A 19849-nucleotide genomic window follows, 5' to 3' on the forward strand; every position below is an offset into this window, starting at 1 on the left:
AAATATGGTCTTTTCACAAGACAAGTCAGTTATCTATATAAGAAGTGAAATCTCCCAGTTCTAATTAAGACTTAAAAATATAAATAGCGTGTAGGCCAACATTGTATGAGTCAAACAAAATACATCTGTGGACCATCTGTGGCCCTCCAGCTGCCAGTTTACAACCTCTGAAAGGAAAATCCACTCAGAATAACACTTAGATTTGCTAAGGAAAAACACTTCACAGAAAGCCAAGAGAGGCAGGAGTGGGAAAACAGTACAATTTTTTCAGATGAATATAGTACTCTTCATTCTTGTACCATTATTCAGCAGACAAGATGTAAAGCAGGAAAGTTACCATCTTTTAAAGGAATGGATAAATCCTATTCAGTAGATGATTTACAAATTAAAAATATTTATATCCTACTTAAAAATACATTTTAAAATAATGTGTACTCCATTTTGGAAAGTAAAGCTAAACAAAGGGATGACGTTGTGGTAGGCTTATTTTGTTACTAAATGCTTTCAGCAATTCTATTTTAAATAAAGACAAAATTCCATAAAGAGTCTATGTATCTTCATGATTTCAGATGGACTTTAAAATATATAGATGCCCTTCTCAAGCTGATTGTGCATGAAAATGGATGCAGAAAGTTTTATTTATAGATGTGAAACAGCTAAGTGGAAACATATGAGGGTATTTCCAAAACTCATGGAAAATTGCTCTAAAACAATCTATTTGGATACAAAAACTTTTGAAATACAAGAGTAGATTTCTTTTTTATTTTTACTAATATTAAGAGAACATGAGGCCGGTGCTGTGACATAACAGATAAAGCCACTGCCTGCAGTGCTAGAATCCCATATGGGTGCTGGTTTGAGTCCTGGCTGTTCCACTTCCTATCCAGCTCTCTGTTGTGGCCTGGGAAAGCAGTAGAAGGTGGTTCGAGTCATTGGACCTCTGCATCCACATGGGAGACCTGGAAGAAGTTCCTTGCTCATGGCTTTGGATTGACAGAGCTCTGGCCATTGCAGCCACCTGGGAAGTGAACCAGAGGATGGAAGACCTCTCTCTCTCTTTAGTTCTCTCTCCATGTAACTCTGACTTTCAAATAAATAAATAAATAAGTCTTCAAAAAAAATGGAACAAATTTCATGTATTTTGTACATACAATCTAAGAATAGAATAATATTTCCATCCTTCTCTCCAACTTCCATTAGTTTTCTCTGCTCATTTTTATGATAACATACTGTCAATTTACTTTATTATAATCACAGGCTAAATCCTCACTGAAAAAGAGTTCAACAAGAAGCAGACCACTGTATTGCAAGAATAGAGATAAGGGCTATAAACCACAATCAAATCAAATTTTATTCATACATATTGAAGATATTTTGTTCTCTATATAGTAGCTACTATAATCAAATCCTGAGAACATATAAGATATTTGTCTTTTTGGATCTGGTTTATTTCACTAAATATAACTGTCTCCAGTTGATTCCATTTTCTTGCAAAAGATAATATTTCATTCTTTTTTATGACTAAGTAATATTCCGTTGTGTATTTAAACTGCATTTTTTAATCCAATTATCAGTTGATGCAAACTGGGTTGATTCCTTATCTGAGCTATTGTGAATTGAGCTGCTACAAATATGGGGATATAGGCAAGATTTTCACATGCTGATTTCATTTCCTTCAGATATACTCCAAAGACTGGGATAGCCAGGTCACATGATACATCTATTTGCAGATTTTTCAGGAACCTCCTGTCTTCCATAATGGTTGTACTAGCTTACATTCCAACCAACAGTGTACTAGGGTACTCTTTTACCCCATCCTTGGCAGTATTTAGATCCCTGAACCACTGTGAGTTGCTTTTTTGTATAGGGTCCATGGAAGGGTTTTTGTTTCCTTCTTCTGCATGTGGAGATCCAATTTTCCCAATAACATTTGTTAAAAAGACTGTCCTTTCTCCAAAGAGCTATTTTATCTCATTTGCCAAAGATTAGTTGGTTGTAGGTGCATGATTTATTTCTGTGATTTCTATTCTGTTCCATTGGTTCACATGCCTGTTTTGCAACTAGTTTTTTCATAATAGATATTTTCCATGAACTTTTTGAACTGCTTTCATGCATACAAGTGCAAACATATGTACACTGTAAGGTCTGCTTCCAATAAATTCTAAATATTTATTTCCTATCACTTTCACATGGTACCTACTTTTGACATTGTATTAATTTTGTGTGTGTGGTTTGACACTGCCACTGCTAGCTTGAGGCTCCATAATAGTAATAATTCAGATCTGCCTGATTCTCATGTACTTATTCTACTATATACTGTATCCTCATTCATTTATGCATGCAATACAAATCACATCTGACACAAGACAGTTACCCAATAAGTATCACTTGATTGAATAAATATATATATATCATACAAATATATGTGTATATATATACATACACACATATATACAGATGCTTGTCTCAGTATCCAACCAATGAAAAGGATGTGTCAATGTGAGGAGCAGCATAGTACAATGGGTTACATATAGACTCAGAGCCAGATTCTGAGAATTTTAAGGCTATGAATACCAGTCTGATTATTTATGAGCTAAATGAACTTGAATAATTTATTTATTGTTTATCAATAAGTAAAAAGATTGTAGGGAGGATATGAAAAATGTCACATTTCAGGATGGTATTTTTCTTTCCCCTTTCTCTGAGTTCATCTTTCTTGTTCTAGACAATATGTTTTTATTATTAAATAATGCCTATAGTATTATTTATGAGATGGCAACATGGATCACTGTTGAGCCTGGAGAAGTGTTTATCTCTGTTAGGCATTAACTAGAAAAGCATCACATCACTAGGGCACATCACAAGATGCACTACGCAAAATTTAGGTACCAGCAAATCCTCTCACAGTCCTGTCCCTTTCAATGTATGTTTTTATTTTAACTAAATTTCTAATGCCAGCTTGAAGGTTGTAGATTCAAAATTCCAAGTAACATTTGTGGAATTCAATTTTGATTATGCACTACTAAGTCCAAAGAACAAAAAAGGCCAAGACAGTGTCATTTCTCCAGAATGGAGTAATTTCTACATATGCATCATAAAAATAGGTGGACAGTAAAAACTAGATTTGTAGATTTTGAATTTACACAATCCCATGTGTCCGATCTCAGAATCCCTATGATGAATAAATCACACCTAAACATTAAAATCAATGGATCCATGTCCAGTGAACATACAACATGACTCAGATCATTGTGATGTCTAATAAATGCTAATTGGCAGAACAGAAAGGAGAGAAGAGAAAGTCAAGAAGGGAGACAGGAGGGTGGTAAAAAGGGAAGAATGGGGGCCTATGTCATGGTGTAGCAGGTACAGCCTCCGCTTGCAGTGCAAGCATTCCATATGGGCACCAGTTCAAGTCCCGGATGCTCCTCTTCCAATCCAGTTCTCTGTTATGGCCTGGGAAAGCAGTGGAAGATGGCCCAAGTACTTGGACCAATGCACCTGTGTGGGAGAACAGGAAGAATCTCCTGGCTCCTGGCTTTGGATTGGCTCAGCTTCATCCACTGCAGCCATTTGAGGAATGAATCAGTGGATAGAAGACCTTATTCTTGTTTCTCCCTCTCTTTGTATATCTACCTCTCAAATAAATAAATACATAAATCTATTATAAAAAGGGAAAAACAAAATAAAGAATCAAATGTACCTATGTGAAATGGTTGGATCCATCAACACACAACACGTTTTTGTAAATATTTATTATAATGTACCTATTAAGTAACTTAATATAATATATATGAGGGAGTATGATATCCTATAGCATTTAAGATAGAAATAAAAATGTGTATTAGGGTACAGAACTAAAAGAAAATCATGAAAGAATGATTTTTCCTCTATTTTCCACACTCTGCCTTTTAAGCAGGATCATGAATTCTATAGTAGGCTCCTCTGTATTGTTATTGAGTTTATACAGTACCAATAATATTCATTGGAATTCTGGATTCAGAGAATAGGTAGACATGTGGGTCCTAGAGTTTAAATTTTTTGAATTTTTTTTTTTGTTTTATAATGAAAAAGTTATTTTGCTACAGGTTTTGGGAAAAATAAAGAAAATCCGTACTTGGTTTTGAATGAATGTCAAAAAAAAAAAAAAAAAAGAAATGCATTCTCAAGATGGCAGAACTATGTTCCAGTGTGAAAATAATGCAAGGACTGTGTTTCTTTTTCCTTTGAAGGGAGCAGATATGTAAGCTCCACTAGTTTCTAGATTTCCTTTTACAAAAATAATAGTTCAATGCTGCTTCAAGGTTATATTACTTAAAAGACATTCTGTATGTGCAAACAGAGAGTCTGTAAGGCTTTTCAAAACATATGTCTAAAACAGAGCTGTTTAGTTTGACAGAGTTTCAAATGCAAAGAGACCGTGTTGAATGCAAAATCAAGCTCTCAAAGTGAAGAGCTGAAAGGTGGTTGGACAGGCTTGAATGTTAAAGGGGCTCAGCACATCCTTGACTCAAGATGACAATCAACACATCCCAGATTCATCTCAAAGTTTTCTAAGTGGTGTCTTGGAGACTCTTTTTTAGCTTTTTGTGCAATGCATAATCTGAATGGTACACTCTTATATGTTTCTTTGACCACACATACTATAACATTGTGTAATTTATTAAATAAATGAGATGATTTTCTACCAACTTGAATTGTTGCAGAAAGAAAATGTCAAAATGCTTTTTTACATTAAATGCATTGAAATCTTTATTCTAATACTACCATGGGTGAAATCTGGATAGAAAATGTAAAAATATAACAGTTGTAATTCAACCACATCTTGAACATAGCTCTGAAAAACAGAGCACTGTCCTGTGTTCTCCCATGTATCACCATAACCAAAAACACAGCTGGGGATATACAAAGCCCTTAATATACAACAACCTATGGATAAAAATGAGTAAATCAACAAAATATAGCAATAAAATATGTAATGAGTACATAAGAAATCTAGAAGAACTTACTTCTAATTAGCATTGACAGGTAAGTAAGCAATTTGCCAAAAAGGTACTGACTTTGATTCCAAAGATGTGGGACAAAGGACTACTCAGCTTTCACATCAAATTCAAAGCCTCACATTCTCATTCTAATTTATAAATACCAGGCCAGGAAGCACAGATTAAAGAGTCATTTTTACTTGTATTTGAGCCTTAGGTTTGCTCTGTTAGATAAAATTAGAGCAATGAAATGTTCATATGCAAAGAACATGGTTAAGTTGTAAAATAGAAAGACAGAAAGAAGGGAGCTAGAAAGAGAGAAAATAAAGGAAGAAAGAAGAAAGAAGAAAAAAGAAAGAAAGAAGTCCAGAGCTGTGGCTTAGAGGGTAAAGCCAACGCCTGCAGTGCCGGCATCCCATATGGGTGCCGGTTCAAGTCCTGGCTGCTAAACTTCTGATCCAGCTTTCAGCTATGGCCTGGGAAAGCAGTGGAAGATTGCCCAAGTCCTTGGGCCCCTGTACCCACGTGGGAGACTTGGAAAAAGCTCCTGGCTCCTAGCTTCAGATCCGCACAACTCTGGTTGTTGTGGCCAACTGGGGAGTGAACCAGGGCATAGAAGACCTCTCTTTCTTTGTCTCTGCCTCTCCTTCTCTCTGTGTGTAATTTTTGACTTTCAAATAAATAAATAAATAAATCTTTTTTTTTAAAAAAAAAGGAAGGAAGAAAAGAGGGAAAGAACTTATATCTGAATTGCTGAATGTGTTGGATCCAAAACTGCCAAACACATTTTTGGGGTGAATATTGTGTCATAATATATCTGGTAAATACATTAAATTGATACATTAGGTAGTGTTCTTCCCTATAAGAGATGACATTACTACCCAGAGACTCTGTTTATTAATTTGGACAACTAAATGTCTCTGAATACCAGAATCCCACATGATAAATGTAAGCCTACTCATCTCAAAAAATTATTGAGAGAATTAAGAAACTTATTCCTGTACATGAAAGAGATGGGCTGGCACATCATGTATACTCATCTCCAATTTCTCCATAGTAGTGAGATTCAAAAAAATTCTCATTTCATTTGAAATCATTAAATTTTACACTTATAACTTTGTATATAGACCAATTTATATCTTAAATCTTTGAAGCCTAATTTATGCAAAGATGGAAGCAAAGGATATGAGTTTCAAATGTAGTCAATTTCCTTTAAACTAAATTATAAAGGGTAAAATAACAGCAACAAAACACCCACTCAGACCACAGGGTATCAAATCATCCTTAAAGATAATACAATTTATCTGGAAAGTTTATCCAACCCAAGAAAGTAATTTTTCTGCCTAATTATAGGAAATTATATCCATTAGTAAGAAAGCTGTGAAGAGAAAAATAATTCAAGTTGAAATGTCTGGTTACTGGAGCTACGCTCATATTTCATTCCACCAAATCCACTGGCTTTATGGTGGTACTTTCTTTGCTCTCTATTTCCCAGTGAATTATGGGGAAGGATGTTCTTTCAGTATTTCCCACCTTGCTTTGTAATGTCAAAAAGCAAATATCCCATGGGGTTGGTGCTGTGGTGCAGCGGGTTAACACCTTGACCTGAAGCGCTGGCATCCCATATGGGTACCAGTTCGAGACCTGGCTGCTCCGCTTCTGATCCAGCTCTCTGCTATGGTCTGGGATAGCAGTAGAAGATGGCCAAGTCCTTGGGTCCCTGCACCCACATGGGAGACCTGGAAGAAGCTCCTGGCTCCTGGCTTTGGATCGGCACAGCTCCGGCTGTTGCGGCCAATTGGGGAGTGAACCATTGGATGGAAGACCTCTCTCTCTCTCTCTCTCTCTCTCTCTCTCTCTCTCTGCCTCTCCTCTCTATGTGTAACTCTGACTTTAAATAAAATAAATAAATCTTTTAAATAAATCCAAATTCCACTACAATCTTGTATAGCTTCTCTTCAGTTTCCCACATCTAGTTGGTGCACTTCATTAAAAGATTTTTCTTTTTAGCATAATTGGGTATGAATGGTTTGAGGAACATTCTGTCTATATTCATCCCATGGAAGAATTGTCTTAAAGCATAAAAGAAGTATAGAAATTATACTTTGGGTGAATAGCATTTTTTAGCTAAATCTGTAACTCTACTTTCTATTAGCTTTTGTGTACTGGAAAGCACAAGATATTAGTTCCAGGACCATCTAACATTTAATAAAGTATTTTTTAAAGATTGATTTATTTATTTGAAAGTCAGAGCCACAGAGAGGCAGAGGCAGAGAAAGAGAGAGAGAGAGAGTGAGAGAGGTCCTCCATTCATTGGTTCACTCCCCAGGTGGCTCCAACAGCCAGAGCTATGCGGATTTGAAGCCAGGAGCTTCTTCCAGGTCTCCCATGTGGGTGCAGGGGCCCAAATCCACCCAAGGACTTGGGCCATCTTCCACTGCTTTCCCAGGCCACAGCAGAGAGCTGGATTGGAAGTGGAGCAGTTGGAACTCAAACCTGCGCCTATATGGGATGCCAGCACTGCAGACAGTGGCTTTTACCCACTATACCACAGCACCCACTCCTTTAATAAACTATTGATATTGATGTGCACATGCGATTTCAAGGATTATAGTTTAAACAAACATTTTATCAAGATGACATGACACTAAGATCCTTTGCTAACATGTTCTCTTGCTTTGGTCATATAGAGCATAGAATGCCCATTCCAGAGTTAGAAGTCTTAGAGTTTAATTATTGCTTCACCATATACTAGCTGGGAGAACTGTCCAAGCGACATGAACTAAAGGCTTATGTACACACCTGAAAATAATGATACTGATAGAAATATCCTTATAAAATGGCTCTAGTGATTAAATAATATGTGTAAATTAATTGAGCTGTGACATAAGTATTCAATAACTGTTTAAATTTCAAAATGGGAAAGTGAGTTATATTCAAATTGTCTTCATGAATGAAGTAAAAGTCATGAGAAATAATCATTTAAATCTGGGGATGTATCAATCTTTCAGACTACAAAATTTCTTTGAAGAGCTTATATCCCTGGTCCCTAGTATCATCTCTCATAAAAGGGGTTTGGTAAGATTTTATAAATATCTTTTATATTTTCTGGGGCAGAACAACCAGCCCATATTTATTTCTTCAGATAGAATACTATGGACTGAATTGTGTGTGATCAAAATCTACATGTAGGAATTCTAAGTCACAGTACCTCAGAATGAGACTTTATTTAGAAATAAAGAATGGATGGGACACTAATTCAAAAATGAGCAGTTGTGGATATAGATGCACATTCAAAGAGATGGTCATGTAAAGAAGAAGGCAGAGAAGATGATGCAGCAAAATCAGAATTATCAATAATCTCCAGAAAACCTCCAGATTCTTTGCTATATAGAGGGCTGGCACAGAGCCATCCCTCAGTGCCCTCACAAAATCTTTATCTTAAAATTCTTGTTTGAAATCTGAAACAATGAATTCCTCTTATTGAAGTCACACATGTAAGAAACATTTTTATGGCAATCTTAGATATTCTTGCACTTAAGACTTCCACTTTATTTTAAACAACATCTAGACCTAGAACAATCCTGCATTATAAAAGAATTGTTAAGGTGATTATATGGATAGGATTGAGTGTCTGATAATAATAATGGATAGAATTAAAAAGAAGTGAATGCTCCAACATGGGAAGCAATCCACACAGCAGACTCAGAATGACAGTCACTTTAAATAGCACTTTGACCTCAGAATCAACCCCTAAGGCATTCTAGTCTGGCTGAAAAGCCCATGAGAGCATTTCAGGCATGAATAGCCAACACATGGTGACAAAAAATGTTCTACATGAAGGACTTCAGAGGGTGAGACCTAGTGGAAAGAAGTGATCAAAGAAGGAGGCACTCTTAGAATGGAGGAGAGAACTTCTACATTGCTCATGGCCATGTCTAAATACTGATGGAGTTCGTGGATTCAAAAGGCTTCCATAGCCTAGGCAGCTCATGTCAAGAGCCTTGGGTGATCACTGATCAGAGTGTTAATTGTTAAATTAACAATAAGAGTCACTGTGCACTAAAACTTCCCATGCAGGAAGTTATCCTAATAAGGAGTAAAACTGAGCAAAGCAAAACAAAAGAATCTGCAAGAAAAGTCAACCATTGTATTTCCTTATTTCCAGGCCTGCAAAATCAGAACCTAATTGCACCCTCCCAGTACTAGCAACTCTTCCAAATTCTTCCGTTCTTCTTTCTGAAGCTCTAAATCCTGAAATTCAATCTCAATATTCATTGTTCTGAGAGACAACAAAACTAGCTCTAGACCTACTTTGAAGCCAGGGATCTTAGCAATCACATAATCTCTTTCTGCCTTGGTTTATTATTATTGAATTGAGACACTGTATAACTTCATAATATCGTTGGCATTTTCATCATTATTATGATACATAGGTAAGCTGGAATGTACAGAGCTGACCCAGGTTTTTACAATAACATCAAAAATTTACTTCAAGCATTAATATTTCAAAAATATCAATGTTTGTGATAGGACAAACATTGCAAAATACATACCATAAAGACTGATTTTAATCCTATTTCCTACTGATTTGTGGTATAACCTTCATTCAGGAAACTAAGTCTACTAACTTCTCTGAGCCTATATCTTCATTTATTAGATGTAAGTATAAAGTCAGAGTGCTGACTTACAACTATCTCAAAGAATATTTGTAATGAGTTTACGATGTTGATGGCATTCTAGAATTTAGGACTTATAAATAACAATAACTAACATTTGTTTAGTTCTTTTTAGAATACTAAATGTTTTTAAAGAGAGGAAGAGAAGTAGAATTGTTGACTTATTAGTTAATACCTACAAAACTGGGATTCATATCTACTTTGAGATTTTCCAATGTTCCACTTGGTAAATATTAATGGACCAATATGCATGCCCTACTTTCATAAAACACCAGCTAGCCTAGATAGGCTAGGTTTATTTTCAGATGATGAGTTAATCCCCTGATATCTGTTGGCTGTTACCTATAAACAGACAGAGATCATGGTGTAAAATGAAAGAGCAAGAGAGACTCCTGTTATTACAAAGCCTTAATTCATAATGACTGTCATTTCCCCAACACGTTCCAGAAACCCAGTGGTCAAATGGATGTTTTCAACTTCAAGAAAATGTCATCAAAACATTTTTTGTTCTGGTGGAAAGCTAGTCTTGGAACAGTTTAAATTAATTGACTTACAGTTAAATTTTGTGTTCCTAACAGAACTTCCAGTTCTGCAGAGCTTATAATACTTTTAAGCTATTAAGCTAACAGACTCCCAAAATGGTTCAAGGGAAATATATCCTTCTTAGAATATTCCTTAGGATGATCAAACAACACTTAGTCTCCCTGCTAAAATGACAACTGTCCCCTTATTTTTATTAAAAAAAAAACACACTAAGTTTAAAGAAGCAGGAGACATTGTCATATTTTCTCATCAGAAATCTACATAGAAAATCAAGATATAGATAGCTTTAAACACCATTTGGCACATTTAGGTGACAGCTGAGGCTCCATCATTTTTCACAATAAGCCCAGAAATACGTATACTGCATTAGTGGAATATGTGATAAATAGAGTTTTATAAAGCTAGAGAATCTGTTTATTATGTGTGTTTGTGAGATTTAGAAATGAGCATTAAACAGTATAGCCTACACAATCTTCAAATGATGAGAGATTTCTTAAAAAAATCATGTACACAATTTCATCACGGAATTTGGATGTATTTTCAAAGCTCTATGTATTCGACCTTTGCCTGAAATAAATCTGTTTGATATGTGCATGATTACAATTTGCACACCAGAGACACTTCTCAGATTTAGTCTAAATAAAACTTCCTACCACCATTAAGGCTCTTTAGAATAAGGAATGTGTATGTATTATTATTATTTGGATTTAATATTTTCACTAAAAACATTCCCTACATTTTCTGTTATGAAATAGACAGGAGCCTATTATGACAGGTATGTTCTGAATCTTTTGTAGAAAGGGTCACACATCTCTGATCATGCATCATGGACTAAGGCTGGAAGTCAAGATATGGAATATCTGGTTTAGATATGGAATATATGTGTAGTTGGGTTAGCTCTCTAGTGCTGTGGTTGCAGGATGTGAATAAATAAGATTAAAACTCAGTCTCCTGACTTTCACTTCAGTATATTTTTCACATTATTACTAATAGTTATGCCTAACTAAAATTGCATGTCTTAACATTGCTCTTCTCTCTTTTATCTGGAAAATGAGTGAATATGTCATTTCAGGAAGGAAAGAAAATAGTTTCTCATCTGATAAAGTAGATTCAGAATCCCCTTTCTGTGTGTGATCATCAAAGGACCTGCTATGCTAAAAGTAAGTCTAAACTGAAACATGGAAAAGCAATTAATATGGAGTACAAAAAATATAATGTATATGAGCAAAATTGACATTGTGAGAATTGATTATTGTTTACAGGCCTTGTATCTACTGTGGAGAAACAGTGCTTTTTTTTTTCTTCTTACTATTTGTTGAATACTTAGTAGAAGCTTTATTTTAAGATTATAAAAGAAACTGATATTATGTCATTGTGAAAATTAAAAGAAAGAATAAGAAAGGAAGGCGGATGGTAGCATGGGCAGGAGGGAGGGTAGGGTAGCAAGTATCACTGTGTTCCTAAATCTAACTATCTATATATGAAATACATGAAATTTGTTTGCCTTATATAATTTAAAAACATATTTAAAAAACTAAACAACAGCTAATAAACTCTTCTAATTTTTTTAAATGTCTAAAATGAACATGCAACAATTAATACAGAATCATTGAATGTGTTTTCCCTGGGAGTGAACTCAGACAAGGTTCCCTGTACTCACTACCTCTCTTCACTATTGCACTGGAGGTGTAGTCATTGAAACAAACACACGGGAAATACAAAGTACAAGGATCTACCTTTGTGCAACAATACATGTGGATCATATTATTAGAGCCAGAAAAAAAAACTAACATAATCCAACCAAGTACAACAATTAAACCAAACTACTGGATCCAAGATCAAGAAATAAAACTAACAGTATTACTATGTACCACCAAAAAAAAAAAATAGAAAATCATACTAAACAATAAAACACAGGCTAGGAAACATGTATCTAAAAGAAAAGTGAACCAAAAGGGGATTGATCTATGTAATATCTTTAAACATTCTTCAAAACAATATAAACAAAAAAACCTAACAGAAAAATTAGTGTAGAAAATGAAGGAAAAAAAAAAAGTCCAGAAACCAATGAACAGTCAGGGCTTTGTGCCTCACCCACAGCAGGTAACTCCAAGCTCCAGATCCCGATTTCCCAGCAGTGCATGGGCACAGCAGGTAGGACTGGATCCCAGCAGGCGAGACCACCAGGAAGCTGAGGCACCCCAGCTGTAGGGAGGTTCTGGACCAAGGAGGCGGAGGCTCTGAACTCAAACCCTGTCACTCACTCGGGCTTCACACGGCACAACCGCACGCAAGCTGCTGGCCTAGTACAGGGCGGATTCTGATTGGCTGCATCTGTAGGGACGTTGCGCGTGCTCAGTAGCGGGGCGAACCGCCTAATCAATGGGCGCCCTTGTTGACGCACTCTGTAATCTCGTGAGATTATCATTGTGGGCGCTGCCATAGCAGCAGATGGGTTAGATGTGAATAAGCGGCTCAGATTCTGCTTCGTGTGACCTTTGTCACCACAGGAGCCAAGTTGGGTGGGGTGTATAAATTGCTGGCGTTGTCTGGAAATGACTTTCGTGAGGCCAAGGATTCCCCGTGGTCAGCTTTGGAATCTAAGGACCTGAGTTCCTTGCTGGGGAAGCTCTTCCTTTAAATCCTTCTGGCCTGTGGAGTGTGGACTGGGCCAGCACCCAGGACCCCAGTCATCCCAGCCCGTCACTGCAAGCAGTGACTCCAGCTCAGTGACACAGCCCTCGCTGGGAAGCTCCGTGCCTGGAGCTCTCATCTCCCGGTTGCGCTGGGAGGACGGAGGAATAATTCAGGAGAACTGAGACTGCAGGGTGAAGCCATGGTCTTTGGGGTCCTTGATTGCTCTTTCCTCCATAATGTTGTTTCCTAAATCCCCTGAATTCTCTCCCTCAGGTCCTTTCAACATAGTTCTTCCTAGGGGACTGAGTCAATTTTATCTGCCTGCTACAATGCCGCAGATTGAGTATTTTGGAAAGAAAACAGATTTGTTTTGATTCTAAGTTGCAGTCCAAAGCTGCAAGACGGTTCTTGGCAGAGACCTGAAGCTGTGCAGGGCATACATGGCCTTAGAAAGACAGTGGAGGAAAACAAGAAAAAGACAGTGGAGGACGAACATCCCAAGCTACTTTGACAGCAGGTGCTCAGGAGAGAATTCCTTAGTGAATGTTCTCATCCATTCTTGAGAGCAGAGACCTAATTGCTCTTTAAAACGTCCCACCTGATCCTACTTTCAATAGCTAATAATGGCGGGGGGGGGGGGGGTCCCCAAGGGATTCTGTTGGCTAAAGACATAAAATATCTTCTCTGAGCTGGTCCCTTTTCATGTCCTTTGTAGAATCTTGCTGCCATTTGGTTACTTTTAGCCCACCAAATTAAGATTAGTTCCAGGATAACTATTTTATTTTCTTGGATGAAACCTGAGTTGCTTGAATGAGAATGTCTAGAAAAACAAAGAGAATTGAAATCTTGAAATCTTTGTTTTCTGCTAAGTTGAAGTAGGAATAGAAGCACCCATGGACTCACCTCCCAAGTGAATAGACAGGCCCTGGTCAGTTCAAGTGTCTTCCTGATCTCATTCACTCTTTTTTTCTTTTGACAGGCAGAGTGGACAGTGAGAGGGAGAGACAGAGAGAAAGGTCTTCCTTTGCCATTGGTTCACCCTCCAGTGGCCGCCTGCGGCCGGCGCAATGCAGCCAGCACACCGCACTGATCCGATGGCAGGAGCCAGGTGCTTCTCCTGGTCTCCCATGGGGTGCAGGGCCCAAGGACTTGGGCCATCCTCCACTGCCTTCCTGGGCCACAGCAGAGAGCTGGCCTGGAAGAGGGGCAACCGGGACAGAATCCGGCGCCCCAACTGGGACTAGAACCCGCTGTGCTGGCACCGCAAGGCAGAGGATTAGGCTAGTGAGCCGCAGCACCGGCGGCCCTCATTCACTTCTGAACCCAAAGGTGACAGAGCATTTTTTTTTTTTTTGGAGGCACGGGAGATTTTTCTTTGGAGGTGCTTTATACTTTTCTGTTTATACCAAAGGAACTTTTGCTTGGTTTTGCCTCCTTTAACTTTTAGATAAGTTAGTATGAACTATTGATACTGTGCTTGAATTTTTTTTCTCCTTTTTTGCACATATGCTGCTATCTGAGATGTGGTTCAAATAGTTCACTCACTCATTCCACTGATTGGGAGACTTGGCATCTTTCAAGTTTATTTTTTGTAGATGTTGTGAGTATCATTTGTTAATGGCAAGTCATGATAACTTTTTTATATCATGGGAAAAATTGTTGGGTTATAGGTTGTTGATAAATTTAAATTTACTAAGAAGCGCTCACAGAGTATATGAATTAACCATCTGACCTTTTATATATGTGTATTTGCTTGATCTTGTGATTTGCCAACAGCGGGATGATCTAATTATCTTTCTCGTCTAATGTTAAGTAGCATCTTCTGTATGATTCTATATTGCTAAATACTGATTACCACTAGTCCTGAATTTGTATCCGCTATTTATTCATGCTGGTTACCACTAATGAATCCACATTTTCCCATGCAGTTCTGTAAGTTTTTACCTCATGTATTTGATGCTCTGTTTAGGAGCTCACATATCAAAGATTGTCATATCTTTTTAGAGAAATACCTGCCTTATCATTACATAATCTCAGTAAGATTTAATTTTATCTGATCTAAGGCCCGCTTAGTATGAAGGAAATGTACTTAATCTGTGTTTCTTTGGTGTTATAATGGTCTTCTGTATAACTTTATATTTAATCTATCTGATTTCTTTTTGTTCATATTTTGAAATAATTTTATATCTCAATTTAACAAAATTGAATATATTCACCACTTAAATATGGTTTTTGGAGTACATATAGATGGCAAAGTTTCTAAAAAAAATATATTAGCTCTACTCTTTTTACTAACCCACAAGATGTGTCACCAAACACTCCGAATTAATGGAGAGAGCAGAATTTGACTAATTTGCCAAACTATTTTTCTAACTAGAACGTTCCACAAATGACGATGCTCTTTGACAGGAAATTCTATAAAACAGTGCTTCCAAAGCTTTTCAGTGCCCAAGGAAGAGGATAAGTTCTTCGCTCCTCCCAGTTGTTGTCTTATCCAAATGTAACCAGAAAATTCTATGAGTATCTCAAGGAGACATTAGATCTTTACTCAAAAATACAGATGAATGCTACACTTACCAAACAGAGGGCCTGGGAGTCATAGTGAACAGCACACAGGCTGGTGAAGAGGAAGAATCAGGACATGTGTTCCTGATTCACCAAGCATCCTCCAGGAAAGTGGCTAACTACAATTGGAGAGAAGGCACTTGTTTCATATGGACCTCCAATTCTTCACCTCTGTCCTTTTCCACGGTTTCTGCAATCTTTCTTCTTTAAGCATCTCTGCTTTTGGTTCCCTCAGGATAATGAAGGTATCAGCATTTATTCTTTCAAACATCTTACAAATGCCATAGACCCATTGCTTGTGTTTGCTAGTTTTCCTCTAACCAGCATCTTTCAAAATTGCCTAAAAGTATGAAGACCCTTATCATGACTACTTGTTCATTCTGATTCAGCTGAAGGGAGCTCAACCTCTATGTTGCCAAGGAAGGTGGAAAGGACAAAACAATGGAGGGTTCAGCAAGGTTTCAATCTTGAGTATATTTTTTCTTCCATCAATTCTTGTTAAAGAATTGTCCAATGACAATAAACTTTATATAGCAGTTATTCACATTAATTTTATTCTTTGAAACTTGTGTACTCTCCTGATGATCCTAAGTATAAATTCATATACTTCCTGGCTTGGTCAATGTTACATCATGCCCTGCTTCATCTCCTTCACTGACTCAGAATGATTTTATATAACAAATTTCTCTCAATTCTGTCTGTTTCTATTAATTTATTTTAAAATTCAATCTTCTCCAAGACTATAGAAATTACTTTAAATTAGTGAGCCAAATTGCAAAGTTAAGGGCGCAGTTCTCTAGCTTGTAAAGTCTAACATGACCTTCTCATCTCTACAGCAAGAAGTTAGAGACCAACTACAAAGTTAGAGCGGAAAGTCCACACAAGAGCATCCTCTCCTCTATACCAACTCTAAGTTCAGTGAATGTATTAGTGTTTTTTCCAGAGAAACAGAACCGACAAGATGTGTACACACACACACACACACACACACACACACACGCATACATACACAGGCAGAGAGGGAGAGAGACTTTCAGGGATTAGCTCATACAATTGTGGAGGCTCCACATAAGTACAAAATCTACAGAGTAGGGCAACATACTGAAGGCCCAGGAAAGACCTGTCTTTCAAATCCAAAGGCAGTCTTCCATCAAAATTTGCTCGTACTCGAGTGTTTGGTCTTTGTTCTATTAAGCCATTCAACTGATGGAAAGAAACTTGACCAATTATGAAGGTTAATCTACTTCACTAAAAAACTCATCAACAAAATACCTTCATAGAAATGTCCAAAATGACCAGCTGAGTTGACTCATTAAAATTTTGGTTTTCCCAAAGCCACCTTCAAGTTGAATAATTTGTTAGAAAGGCCCACAGAACTCACAGAAACGTATTCTTCTCATAGGTGCATTTGTTATAGGAAAATAATACAGAAAATAAGCCAAAAGATGAAATTCACAGGGTAGTCCCAGTGTCTCCTCACAATGCATGCCTTATTGATATTGCTATGTATGTGATGATAAAAATGGAGTATAGACCACCCAAGAAGCTCACCTGAGCTTTCCTTGGAAACCATCACGTAGGCATGGTTGATTGAGTGATGGCCCATACTATTGAGCTAATGGCCTTGATATCAGCATAGGGTGCATTATTAGCATAAACCATCAAATATGGTATGTTGGGATCCTCTATAAATAACAAAGACATTCTTATCACTCAGAAAAATCTAAACATATAGAGATTAATTAATGACAGTTGAGGACAGGGCAGATCTCTGTGGGTAAAATTAAATTCCTTAGTGCACACTTAACTCTTTCCAATCAGTTCTGATTTGTACTTCCTACATCAAATTATCATACATAGTTTCATTCCTATTTCCCCAACCTCATGTTGAGCTAGGTTCCTGCTTCAGTCTCTCCCCTGCAGTCATGCTGTCCTCTAATCTCCTTATCACAGGACCTGAGTCCTCTGCAAAGTCTGCTCTTCTCTCCTCCTGGCCACTTATCTCTCATTTTTAATACTCAAAGTTGTAGCTTTTGGTGATATGAGTAAAGTTCTCTTTCTCACAGGATCCTCAGCTATACCACAAAGAATCCAGTTCATTTTTTACTCCTTATTATATCCCAGTACTTAGCACAGAATTCATGGCATAATAAATGTCAAGGAATCCTTATTCTTGCAGTGAAGGGTATTCTGTTCAAACTGATTCACTCCAGTCCCAGGAGTGAGGCTTAGTGATTCTCCCCATCACAGTCATCACATATGTTTGGAATACCAAAGTGCAGGGCTTTGTATATGCAAATTTATTGTATATGAAATATTGTATGTGGGTGAAGATATTTGAAACCACTCTGCTATGCAACACTAAGTGATAAATGAGACTCATATCTTTCATTGTTTCAGATAATAGCAACCACAAACTGTCCAAGAAGTTCCACTCAAATACTATAAATGAAATAATATTATTACTTTTAACTTTGATTTGAGTTTGTTTTCTGTTGAGAACCACAAAGCTAGTAAAACACAAGATGACAACAAAACTGCCAACAAGAATCCACATGAGATTCGGGTAATGAGTTGTGCTGATCACAATGTTCTCTCATTATTTGTTTGCATAGACCCTGGTGTGTCATCTCAGAACACACGTGCAGAGATAGAGAGACCAGGGCCTGGTTGTGAGTTGGCTTCTTTCTTTCCAACACAGATGTTTGGCGGCACTCAGGAGACAGCATTGCGCTAATACTGTGCCACATTTATGTTTGTGTTTATCTTCAAATACATCTAACTGGTTTGAAGCCATGAATTTTTTACCCATAATTACAATCACAGCCCTGGGTGACATTGTGGATGGTTTGCTATGTTTCTAAAAAGGTAGGAAATTGTGCTTCTGGGAATTAGTGGGTGAATGTAATGATTCTAGAAGCAACAGTATGTATCATAAAGAATCCAAATCAATATTTTTATGGTGGAAGTTGATGTATTTGTTTTCTTTCCTAAGTAAAACAAAAAAGCCAGAACTCAGATAAACAGCTAACATTTGCATGAAAGCAGAAAAATATAAATGTATAAATTCTTTCTAAACATAATAGGACGTTGAGAATTTGAGAAACTACAGGGTGAATTCTTTATTTGATAGAGAATAAATTAGATCATTCAGTCCTCCAAATACCCAGAAACATAAATTCTTCTTGAACTCTCGATCTTCAGAGTGCCTTGAAACACCTTACAAAAAGGAACAAACACAGAAATAATCTGAGCACTAATAAAGATCATAAAATTTAGGCATCCAGATCCTTTGGGGGTAAAGTGAGTTTAAAGAGAAGCATTTTCACAGTGGCTGAAATGAATTGCTTTATTATTGAGTATTATTGAGTGAAGCTAACCTGTACAGCAGGTGTTGACCAGATTATCAAGATTTTCCTCTGATTTTCTAATTTTGTGGAAGGAAAATGCTAAGCATCACTAATGTTGAGTAAGTTGTCTAAGAATGCAAAGCTTGTAATAGTGAATAGAATGCAAAATACCAGAAAGATTTTTTTCTGAACTGTTGTTATCAAAATCTTCCTACATAATATAACTTACTTAACTACCTCTCCTGTTCTTATATAACAGAATATGTACCTCAGTGCCCAGCTCTGTGCTTAGAATATTATATGCACACAGCACTTATTAGATCACTGAAGAAATAAAAGGTAGCAGTAAAATAAAAATACAAGGAATGGTGTTTAAACTTTTACTGGTAACATTGAGTCATTATTAAAGTATCTTTAAAATCAGAATCTCTGTTATGCCTTTCCGTTATGATTTTCTATAATTGGCATGAGATTGGAAAAATCTTAACCAAACTTCAAAGAACTTTATCTGAATGTGGAAAAAAAGTTTTTTTGTAGACAACTGTATACCATTAGGCCTGAATCTAATTAACATTGTTTAGATAACTCATGGTTTTCTTTTTTTTTTTTCTTTCTTTCTTCCTAATTTTTGACTTGGAATGTTGTTAGAAGAACTGAAATTGCTGGACATCTGGATTTTCTTCAAGATTTCCAACTTTTTCTAGTTTATGCATCAATTTTAAAAGTCATGTCTACTCTATAGTTTCTTTCTAAAAAGTATAGTCTTCTAAATGAGGAAGAAGTATATATTTACAGTTGAATGTGAATGCTTTTTTTTTTAAGATTTATTTATTTGAAAGTTGGAGTTACACAGAGACAGAAGGAGAGGCACAGAGAGAGAGAGAGGTCTTCCATCCACTGGTTCACTCCTAATTGGCTGCAATGGCCAGAGCTGCACTGATCTGAAGCCAGGAACCAGAGTCATCTTCTGGGTCTCCCACACAGGTGCAGGGGCCCAAGGACTTGAGCCATCTTCAACTGCTTTCCCAGGGCATAGCAGAGAGCTGGATCGAAAGTGGAGCAGCTGGGACTCAAACCAGCATTTATATGGGAT

The 19849-nt window shown here is 36.9% G+C and overlaps 1 pseudogene; it reads right to left on the reverse strand.

Annotated features, from left to right (window-relative positions):
- The window catches only part of LOC127486561 (COP9 signalosome complex subunit 7a pseudogene), a 156381-nt pseudogene extending 143857 nt beyond the window's left edge, over positions 1-12524 (reverse strand).
- Between the last annotated feature and the right edge of the window lie 7325 nt (positions 12525-19849).

The sequence above is a fragment of the Oryctolagus cuniculus genome, chromosome 2, assembly GCF_964237555.1.
Source record: "Oryctolagus cuniculus chromosome 2, mOryCun1.1, whole genome shotgun sequence".
Lineage (NCBI taxonomy): Eukaryota > Metazoa > Chordata > Mammalia > Lagomorpha > Leporidae > Oryctolagus > Oryctolagus cuniculus.